Source organism: Podarcis liolepis, assembly GCF_965112155.1.
Source record: "Podarcis liolepis genome assembly, chromosome: W".
In the NCBI taxonomy this organism is placed as follows: domain Eukaryota; kingdom Metazoa; phylum Chordata; class Lepidosauria; order Squamata; family Lacertidae; genus Podarcis; species Podarcis liolepis.
Window position 1 is genome coordinate 17,557,257 of NC_139568.1, and position 9,910 is coordinate 17,567,166.

Consider the following 9,910-nt stretch of genomic DNA (forward strand, 5'->3'; position numbering starts at 1 on the left):
ATCCATCTGCCAACATGCCAATGCAGACGTGCCCCTAGGATTGACAGCATCAAAAGGAATGGCCAGCTGAGATTTAGAACAGGGAGCACATTGGGACTATATCCCTTGCTTGGGCCAAGGGAACAGAAAAATGCTTTGCCAATGCTTTCGCAGGAAGGTGAAAGGTGTTATGACCTAGTATAGGATCAGAAAAGAGAGAAAAGGCAGAAATGTCCCTCAGAGCCGCATCTGCTCTTGCATTGCCCTCTGCTAAATACCCTGGGTGCGATGTGTGGGAGCGAAGATGTGCAACATAATAAGGGAACTCTCTGTGCTGAAGTAAGGCCTGCAGGGTAAGAAACAAGGAAAACAAGTCAGAATCCAAGGAAGGAGTTATATAAGATATTGGTAAAATAGCAAAAATGCTATATACATACTGAGTATCCACAATAAGATTGAAAGGTTGAGTAGGAAAGGATTGAAAGGCAAGAATCACAGCCGCTAGCTCAGCTCACTGGGCAGAAGACTGTGGAGGGGTAAATAAACATTTCCATTTTCCTCCCTCCTCCCATGTCACCACCCCCCTACTTTTCGTTCCATCCGTGAAGAGGGTTAGTGCAGAGGGGAGAGGTGTGAGAGACAAGGGGGTAGTCAAAACATAGGTGACCTGTGTCAGAAATGTCAAACGGTCATCCTTTGGAGGGTTAAAAATGATGACACCTATAAAACCACCTAAAGCAATTTGCACGTGAACGTCCTTTGATAACAATGTCTGATGTGGATTCAACTATGGAATAAATGTTCTTTGATGGGGTATGTGGTAGATGTAGCCATTCTATAATGCAGATAGTCTTTATGGCAACGTCAGAGGCCAAAGTTGCCATGAGTGCCAAGAAAAACAAACATGGAGCCTGGCACGTTTCCCTGCGCAGCTCTGCTGCCTGTCCGTGCTGATACAAAAGTCCTTCCGGCCTCTGCCTCTTGCCGTTAGCAGAGATAAACACAGCGGTGAAGCAATTGCAGCAGTGTGGGTAATAAATTCAGACACACAGGCGTTCTTATCTTCTCTTGCCTTTAATCATGAAGTTTAACAGCATAACTTCAAACCTGGTGAAAGCTCACCCATCTTGCGTCCTCTCTCCGTAAAAGCGAAACCAGACAGAAACACTCGGCGTCAAACCACTCCCCAAGAGTTTCTAACCACGCCTCAGGAAAGAGACGTCACACTGAACTCCTTAACCCTGTGAGTTCTGAAACCAATAACACCCCCTCTCGTCTCAAACCCTGAGGGAAACTGTGAACCCCTATTTACAGACCTCTTTGAGTTCAACTCACCTCCTATTGCCTTTTGCCTCCCACTGGCATCTATCCCAGGCAATTGTTGAATCCCTTCCACACTCCCAGAATCACACTGTGCGAAACCAACCCACGCACTGGTGACCTGAAACCTCTCCGGTGGAATCCCCTTTGTGGTCCGAGTTGACCGCCGGAGCACAACCTCGGGCGCTCCTCCTGACCCACTGGGGTCAGCAAGTGTGTCTCCCAGCACAGAGGACTCCCCCTCTGACTTGCTGCGTCTTCGGGCCTCCTGCACTTGGCTAACAGGAGATGAAGGCTCGCTCTTGGGTTCCCTCTTAACCTGTGGAGAAACCCACCCCTGTGCTTGACCATCATCAGCAACCTGGTCTTCTGCAACAGGCTCCGCCTTTGCCTCTCCTTCCTCCCTTTCTTCCTCCCTTTCCTCCCCCTCAGAATCGGACAAGCATTCTGAGAGAAAATCAGAACCATACCTAGGCTGTGACCAACCACCCTGCTCAAAGTACTCAGCATGCTTGCTGACCAGCAGCTTGGTCTGATCACCCTCTGGGTATGCAAACTTCCACCCATTTGTTGCAGGATCATACCCACAGAAGATCATGTCCTGACACCTTGGACCACCCTCCTTCCGTTGCGCTGTTGGTATCGGCACTGAAGCCCTGGAACCGAACGAACGGAAGAAATGCACCTGTGGCTTTTGCTTGTGCAACAGAAAATACGGGGTGTCACCTACATCGTGATTGTAGGACCTGTTAAAAACAAAGCTGGCAAATTTCCAAGCCTCACTCCAAAAGCTCTGAGGCAGCCCAGAGTCACACAGCAAAACCCTGACAACTCCAGCCAGTGCTTCACTCCTGTGCTCTGCCACGCCTCTCTCTTGAGGAGACTTTGCACCCGTCACCTGGTGACGAATTCCCTTTTCCTTGAAGAACTCCTTCAGAGCAGACCCAGTGAACTGTGACCCACGGTCGCTCCTGAACTCTTGCACCTTGGTGGAGAACCTTAGTTCCACCTCCGCAACCCAATCCTGGATCAGTTGCGCCGCCTCCCTCTGCGTCCTGAGAGAGAAACACCATAAATTTTGAGAAAAATCATCTGCCATCGTTAGCAGAAACCTGGCCCCACCCAGACTCTCACACTTCATTGGCCCTGTAAGGTCTGTGTGAACCAACTCAAAAGGTTTTGTGGCTACCCTCTTTACCCCGGGAAACCTGCCCCTTTGAACCTTGCTGCATGCCCTGCACACTAGGGATCCCTCACATGATGTGATCTTACAACCTTTGGTGCAGCCGGGTTGCTTCTTAACATCTTCCAAACAAGCATGAGACATTCTCTTGTGCCATATATGAACACATGAATCATGGCTGGGAACACTAGCACACTGCGCCTTTGCTTTTCCTGCATTCCCACCACCCTCCAGAGGTGTCTCCAGAACAAAGAGATTGTCCTTGCCCTCCACGTCGAAAAGCAGCTTTCCCCCTCTGGAAATAGAACAGGTGTTATTTTCAAAACAAATTTTGTACCCCTGCTTCGCAAGAGCAGGTATCGATAACAGGCAACACTTCATCCCTGGTACAATGAAACACTCCAGCTCCGCCTGCAAAACAGAAACATATACATTTACAACATTACACACTGATTTTTGTGTTCCATCAGCTAATGTGACAGTCATTTCACTTGAAACAGCCCTGCAATTCCGCAGCTCCCCAGCAGATGGCGTTATCAGGTGATGACTGGCTCCACTGTCGATTATAAATTTCACAGCTGTGTCCCTGTTGGCATTGCTCTGTAGCGTTGCCATGCCAACAAACGTCTTGCTGCACCTGTCCTTGGCAGCGTCCGAAACCGCAACATCCTGCGTTGCTCTGAAGACTGGACTTATCTCAGAGTTCCCAGACAACTCTGCAGCACGTATCTCCCTCTGCAGCAGATGGCTGACCTTGAAGCCTTTAGCTGTGTCCTGTTTCCCAGGCTTCGACTTTCGACGCAAACAACTCTTGGCAGCCTTTGGAAAAAGAGGCTTTTCTGTGCTTTTACTGCTCACCGCCCCCCCACTGCTCACAGGGCTCCTAGGACGCTTTCCTGCACCCCCAGTGGTAGGTAAAGGGCCCCCAGCAGCTTGCCTCTCTCCAAGCTCCTCACGCAGACACGTTGCATCACCTGCGCAGCTTTTAGACCCTGCGAAACTGGCAGCAACAGCAGCAGTGGCGATAGTCCCATCACCCCCCTCAGGGGTCCCACAGCCTTTCCCAGCTGTGCACCGGCTTCCACGAAGGTGGTCAGTGCTCTCTTGCCTCCCTTGTTCCGATGCAGCCATCTCCCGGCCCTTGCTTCCGCCCCCAGTGTTACACACTTCCTGGAGAGCTAGCCAAGCGACCTCCGGCTTCCTTGCACCCAGAACTATAGGCCTTAGATCAGCACTTACATTCTCAGCCAAAAACGCCAGAACACGCTCCTCAGCTTCACGTTGGCTTGCAACTGCCCCAGCTGACGTAGACATCGGTGTGACCAATTCCCAGAGATTGGCTCCAACTAGGGACAACTCTGCTAAATAACTCCACTCCAGCCACGTTTGGATTGTTAACTTCTCACATGGCAGCTTAAGCTCAAAGCCATGTTCCTGGGACTGAGCCATCTCCTTCTCCCCCGGGGTAAGCGTACTCACGACAGCATCAGCTTCCTCCGGCCTCCGGCAGATCGGCTCAGGCAGACCGCTTCTTCCCAGCGAGCTCCTTCCAGCTTCAAAGACAGCTCCAGAGCTCCAGCTGGCCCCAGCAACCTTCCTGCTGGCTTCCCCACACGTGGGACGTTCCTGCAATGCTTCAAAGCGTTGGCAAACAGGACCCATAACCTATGGCAACGTCAGAGGCCAAAGTTGCCATGAGTGCCAAGAAAAACAAACATGGAGCCTGGCACGTTTCCCTGCGCAGCTCTGCTGCCTGTCCGTGCTGATACAAAAGTCCTTCCGGCCTCTGCCTCTTGCCGTTAGCAGAGATAAACACAGCGGTGAAGCAATTGCAGCAGTGTGGGTAATAAATTCAGACACACAGGCGTTCTTATCTTCTCTTGCCTTTAATCATGAAGTTTAACAGCATAACTTCAAACCTGGTGAAAGCTCACCCATCTTGCGTCCTCTCTCCGTAAAAGCGAAACCAGACAGAAACACTCGGCGTCAAACCACTCCCCAAGAGTTTCTAACCACGCCTCAGGAAAGAGACGTCACACTGAACTCCTTAACCCTGTGAGTTCTGAAACCAATAACAGTCTTCTTCTTGTTCCGCCTGAGCATATAAAATTCCTGTTGGCAACAACTGTGTAGCAAATACTGCCAGATGCAGCTTGTGTGCAGCACCTCTAGGTGGCGCATGCGGAAATGTTTCAATGCTTCACCCCCAAAATGTTGACAAAGTGTGGGGGAGTTCCGCATGCCTTGAGGCAGGACAATCCACTGACATCGCTGCGAATTGTGATATACTGGCAATGTAAAAGCAAACTGTTCCCTGTCTGCTGGAGCCAGTGGGATGAAGATGGTTCAATGTGGCCGAAAGTCAATTGTTCAGAAATAAGCTGTTCAGAAACAAGATGGTGCCATTGCTGCGGATTTTTGTTTTGGTGGAGGCCACCGTTCTACCCACACTGAGGTATCGGTGATCCTGGTTTGCCACGCTGGAAACGTTGTATCGTTGGCTACAGGCTGGTTTTCATTGAGCGCTGCTGCCAGCAGGTGGATCTCGTGGGTAGCTGTACCAACAGACTGAAAAATGCGAAGCATGGCTGCTGTGTCTGTGGCAGGATTGTGTATTATCGGTTGTAACGCAACCTTACAATCCTCATTGGCATTTTCGAAGGCCAATTGTTTGATAATAATTTGTTTGGCTTCAGGATTTTCAATTTGACGACTCACTGCTGTAAGCAGCCTGTCCATAAAGGAAGAATATGATCCTCTTGCCTCTTGCCTGATTGAACCCCACCTTGATTGAATACTAGTGGGTTCTGGGATTTTTCTCATTGCTTGTTTAGCAGCAAGAGCAGTATCCCTCAATAAGATCTGCAGCAGTGTGGCTTGTAGTGAAGCCTGAGCGAAGGGCCCACGCCCCATCATGGCATCTACGATGTCTGCAAGGGTAATATGTGGATTATTTCCTCTGACTTGTTGTAACAAGGCTGGAGCATCTGCATAGCAAGCAGTTTCCCATTCGTGGGCAAACAAAACACCTGCTGATGGGGGTAACACTGTACGTGCCAAAAGCTTGATGTCATCTGGAACCAAAGGCTGGGCTAATGTGGCTTCCAAAAGAGCCTGTGTAAATAGGCCTTGAAATCCATTTGTCCTTACTGACAATTGAAGCTCTTTCAAGATTTTAAAGTCAAAAGCTTGGTGCTGGGCTTGAGTTCCTGCTGGAGCACCAGCAGGGGGCACAATGACAGGGAATGCCATAGTATCCTGAATTAAGGAACAGGCAAGGACTGCACATTGAAAAGAGGTAGCTGGGTCTGCCTCTGAAAGTTTAGGATTATAGCCAGCCAGACCATGGTATTTTTGCAGGATTGGGTCCTCTGGTGAGGAACTGTAGTCCGGAGGTTTGGGGTCTGGAGCTTCTGCTGGCAGGGCAAGTATTGGAACAAAGGCTAACACAGCAGACTCTAACACAGCAGGCTGGATTAAAGAAGCTGGAGATTGTGTTGGCAATGCAGCCAGGGAGATATTTTTTGGTGATAAGGAACCCATAGCATATCGAACCTTGCACCATGCATTTAAAATCCGAGTACTGATGCTGGGGAGCTCATGAAAATGTTCACCAATCTTGTCCCAAAGTTTTGATTCACATGTTCCATTCAAAGGGAACCAGGGATAATGTTCATCAATGCACAGAATGAGCTGTATCAAATCACCCTCAGGAACTTCCAATTTGTTGGAGGAGAGGAGAAATTTTAAGTCTTTTAAAAATTTCTGTTGTGGAGTAGTCAAGGAGCTGCCAATTTTTCAAAAATCAATATAATATAAGAGAAGGGATCGGACTCACCAGGGATCCTAAGATGCTTCAGCGCTGTGCAACCCTTGCCGGGCGTGGTAAGTCTATGATATCCACTGCTTGGATAGAAAAACCTCTCACGGTTTCTTTAAAAATCCTCTTAGTCTGCCTCAGACTGTTTGCTTTAAGTTTGCCTCTTTTCTTTAAGTAGCCTCACACTTTTAAGTTGGCCTCACATGGGGCACCACTTGTCGGAGCCCGCCATTACAAATGGTGCTTTTTAAGCATAAAATAAAGACACAGAGGCCAGCAATATTTCCATGGACGCAGGGCAGCTCAATTCAGACTTCTTCCCCTTCCTCCAGTCCGTTTATTACTCCTTTGTCCTCTCCAGCCGCATGGCTGCATTCCAATGTCTCATGTTACCTACATCCGGTCAAGGCTTTAACCCACCCACAAACGATATAGGGTTACACTGCCCGGGGGGGGGGGCATAACTCCATATGAGGTCATGCATTCCAATACATTGTAAAGCTCAGAGTGCTGGTCAGCCGAGGTCAGGGGGCACCCTGCAATATTACAAGCCTTTACCATGGCTATGACTCCCACACTTGGGAACCCCTCGGTCCCTGCCAGAATTCCCCAAGCGGGAGGTCACGTACTCACAGGAAGGTACTTTACCCGTAGGTGACAATCGCTAGGCAAAAGCTCTCCTCCGGACTTACCCAGGCGGCAGACTATGCGAACCAAAGTTATATTGTCCTCTTGCAGTAGGTGCTTAGAATGTACTTCCCAAGACATATCCTGTATTTGCATGTTACCCCAACACATTCCTCCTATGTTAATCATGTATAACCCTCCCCTTTTCTGATGGAGTGGTGATGTTTAGCGAACTGTCTGCTGGGATAAGATACGAACTTTTAAAAGTCCTTGTCACCCCGTTCTCGGGGTTCAATTCCTCTTTGAACCTGTTGCGCAATAAACTTTGGTCTACGCTATTTGCTCCGGTTGGTGGCTGGACTCCTTCCTTTTTCCGCAGGGACCCACAGGCTCCGAGCAGCCTCCCACCTGGATTTTTTCCGTAACAACAGAAACTAGACTAACCCTCTTGAGAGAAGAAAGGTGGCTTTTGCTCCCACAGCAATGTTGTAATCTAAATAAGCACATCTTCCTACAAGTGAATAGTAGCCACCTATCTGGGGGAAAATAAAGTGGTATTTTGAGAGACATGGTTACGGTGGAGAGCAAATCTGTGTTCAACAATCCAAACATCCAGAGAGAAACCAGATGGCAGCTTTTTTTTACTGTGTCCACAGAACTCAATGAAAGCCAACCAATGGTTTTGCAGTTGCTTTCCATGGACATTTTGCAACCAAGCACAGAATTCCTTGAACCTAGGAAACGCTTCTGATTTCTGCTTGAGCATGAACACATGAATGTACCTGGAAAAAGCATCAATCAATACCATGAAATACTTTGCTCCACCTAGAGAGGTTGCAAGTGGACCGACAAGGTCTGTGTGGACAATCTGGTAGACTTTAGATGACTACCTGCCAGAAACCTTGCCCTATTGATCTGTGTGCCATCATGATGGCCTTGCCCGGTTGTGAGTTGTGAAGGCTGCTACCTGCAAGACCCTTTCCACCTGGCCTGGGGGGCAGGGCCCAGACACTAGCTCTACTAAAGAGGCTCCTGGTGAGACCAGAGGGACATCGCTCAGCCTGACAAGAAACCCAAACTATTGGATTCTTTTGCCCCATCTTTTTGTGCCTGCTAAACAGCCGTGTCATGCTTATGATAATATTTTATTCTCTTGTTAATTCTGCTGTTTTAAATGTGCATTTTATATTTGACTTTACTTAGCAATGTTGGTTTTGGGTGGGGGAATGCTTAAGTTTTTTGTTTTGTTTTTGTTAACTTTGTGTTAAATATGTATTCTGTAGTTGACTTCCTTTGTAATGTTTTATTTTGAAATCTTCAATATTTCAGTTTTTTGTTAACTATGTTGCTTTAACTGTATACTCTATATTTGACATTCTTCAGATTGTTTTATTTATGTTTTAATATGCTGTAAACTGCTTTGAGATTTTTCTTGAAAATATAAAGTGGTATAGAAATGAAATAAATAATAATAATAATAATGTTCATTGAAATGTTGTGTCCAAAGACTGCAGCCGATGGAGAGATCACCCCTCCCTCAATTTTCTATCAGATTATTTAGATTTGGTAAATAATTCTTATTGCTATTGTTATTGTATTGATTATTATAATTGATTTATGTAGTTCTGACGGTTTAGCTGCCTTGAGCATGAAACTAGAAAGGCAGGATACAAACCTAATCTAATAACGAGCCCTCCTCCTCCTCCTGAGCCTGGGGCAGGACCGTAGCCTGAGAGAGAGAGGGTTGCACAGTTCCCCGATTATTTTGGAGGAATTCCACACCACACATTTAAAGCTCTTACACCACTTTAAAGAGTCCAGGCTTTCCCTAAAGAATCCTGGGAACTGTAGTTTGCCAAGGGTGCTGAGAGATGTTAGATCTTTAACAAACAGAGGTTCCCAGGACGTGTTGTGTGAATCTGTGACTCTTAGTGCAATGGTTCTTGTGTGGTTGTGACCATTGTCCTCATAACAGTACTGGGGTTCGGATTGCAGTGTGTGTGTGTGTGTGTGTGTGTGTGTGTGTGTGTGTGTGTGTTGCAGAATGGTTTAATTATCTCATTCTCATCCTAACACATCGTCTTCATTCAACTCTGGCTGTTGAATGAATGCTTTCTTATAATCATTCTTATGTTTAAGTGGGCTTTGGCCTCCTTCCAGACAGCAGCTTGAAAAGGAAGCATAGGAAAACTCAAATGATGACAGAAGACAGGGGCATCCAACAACCAAGAGTTTTGGTTTGGATGTGACACTTTTAGAATTCCCCAAGCCATCCCGAAGCCCCGAAGGCTCGGCCCCATTTCACTCTGGTCCATCTGAGTATCTCCTTTCCACCTATGCCTCCCCTCCCCCCAAAATATTCACAATTAAGAAATCAGAAAACAACCCCCACCTCTCTTTCGACAGAACTAGATGGAATGATCAGGCATAGCAACTCCTGCAGAGAGGATAAAACCAAAATGTTTCCAAGGGACACATTTATCAAACAAGATATCTGCCCATAGCTTAGTCAGTAGAGTGTGAGACTCTTCATCTCAGGGTCGTGGGTTCAAGCCCCACGTTGGGCAAAATAATCCTGCATTGCAGGGGGGTGGACTAGATGACTCTTGTGGTCCCTTCCAACTCTACAATTCCATGATATCCTGTGAGTAGTAGTCAACTGAGTTTTACTCAGAATAGATGCGTCAAAATCAACACATCCACGTAATTTGTGGCGACTTCCGGGGTGGCGCCACCGGCAATGGCGGACTCCCTCTGAAACGGAGGGACAAGCTCCGCGCGAAACGGGGACCCTTTAGAAATCACAGGCGGGTGAAGCCTGTGACTCTGGGACTCGGCGGGCACCCTTAGCGCCCCCCCCAACCCGCAAAGGAACCCAATAACGGGCCCCGAAGCGAAGAGGGGGAAGTGGCACGGTGCTGAGAGTCTACCGCTATTTCCGTGGAGTGAAGCCGCACAGCCGTTGCCGGAGAGCGCTGCCT

At 47.9% G+C, this 9,910-nt stretch overlaps 1 long non-coding RNA gene across 1 annotated transcript; it reads left to right on the top strand.

Annotated features, from left to right (window-relative positions):
- Positions 1–5,467: 5,467 nt before the first annotated feature.
- On the top strand, positions 5,468–6,296 carry LOC310697774. The gene is made up of 2 exons (XR_014521208.1): positions 5,468–5,598; positions 5,671–6,296. It is a non-coding gene; the product is annotated as an uncharacterized lncRNA (long non-coding RNA).
- The last annotated feature ends 3,614 nt before the right edge of the window (positions 6,297–9,910 follow it).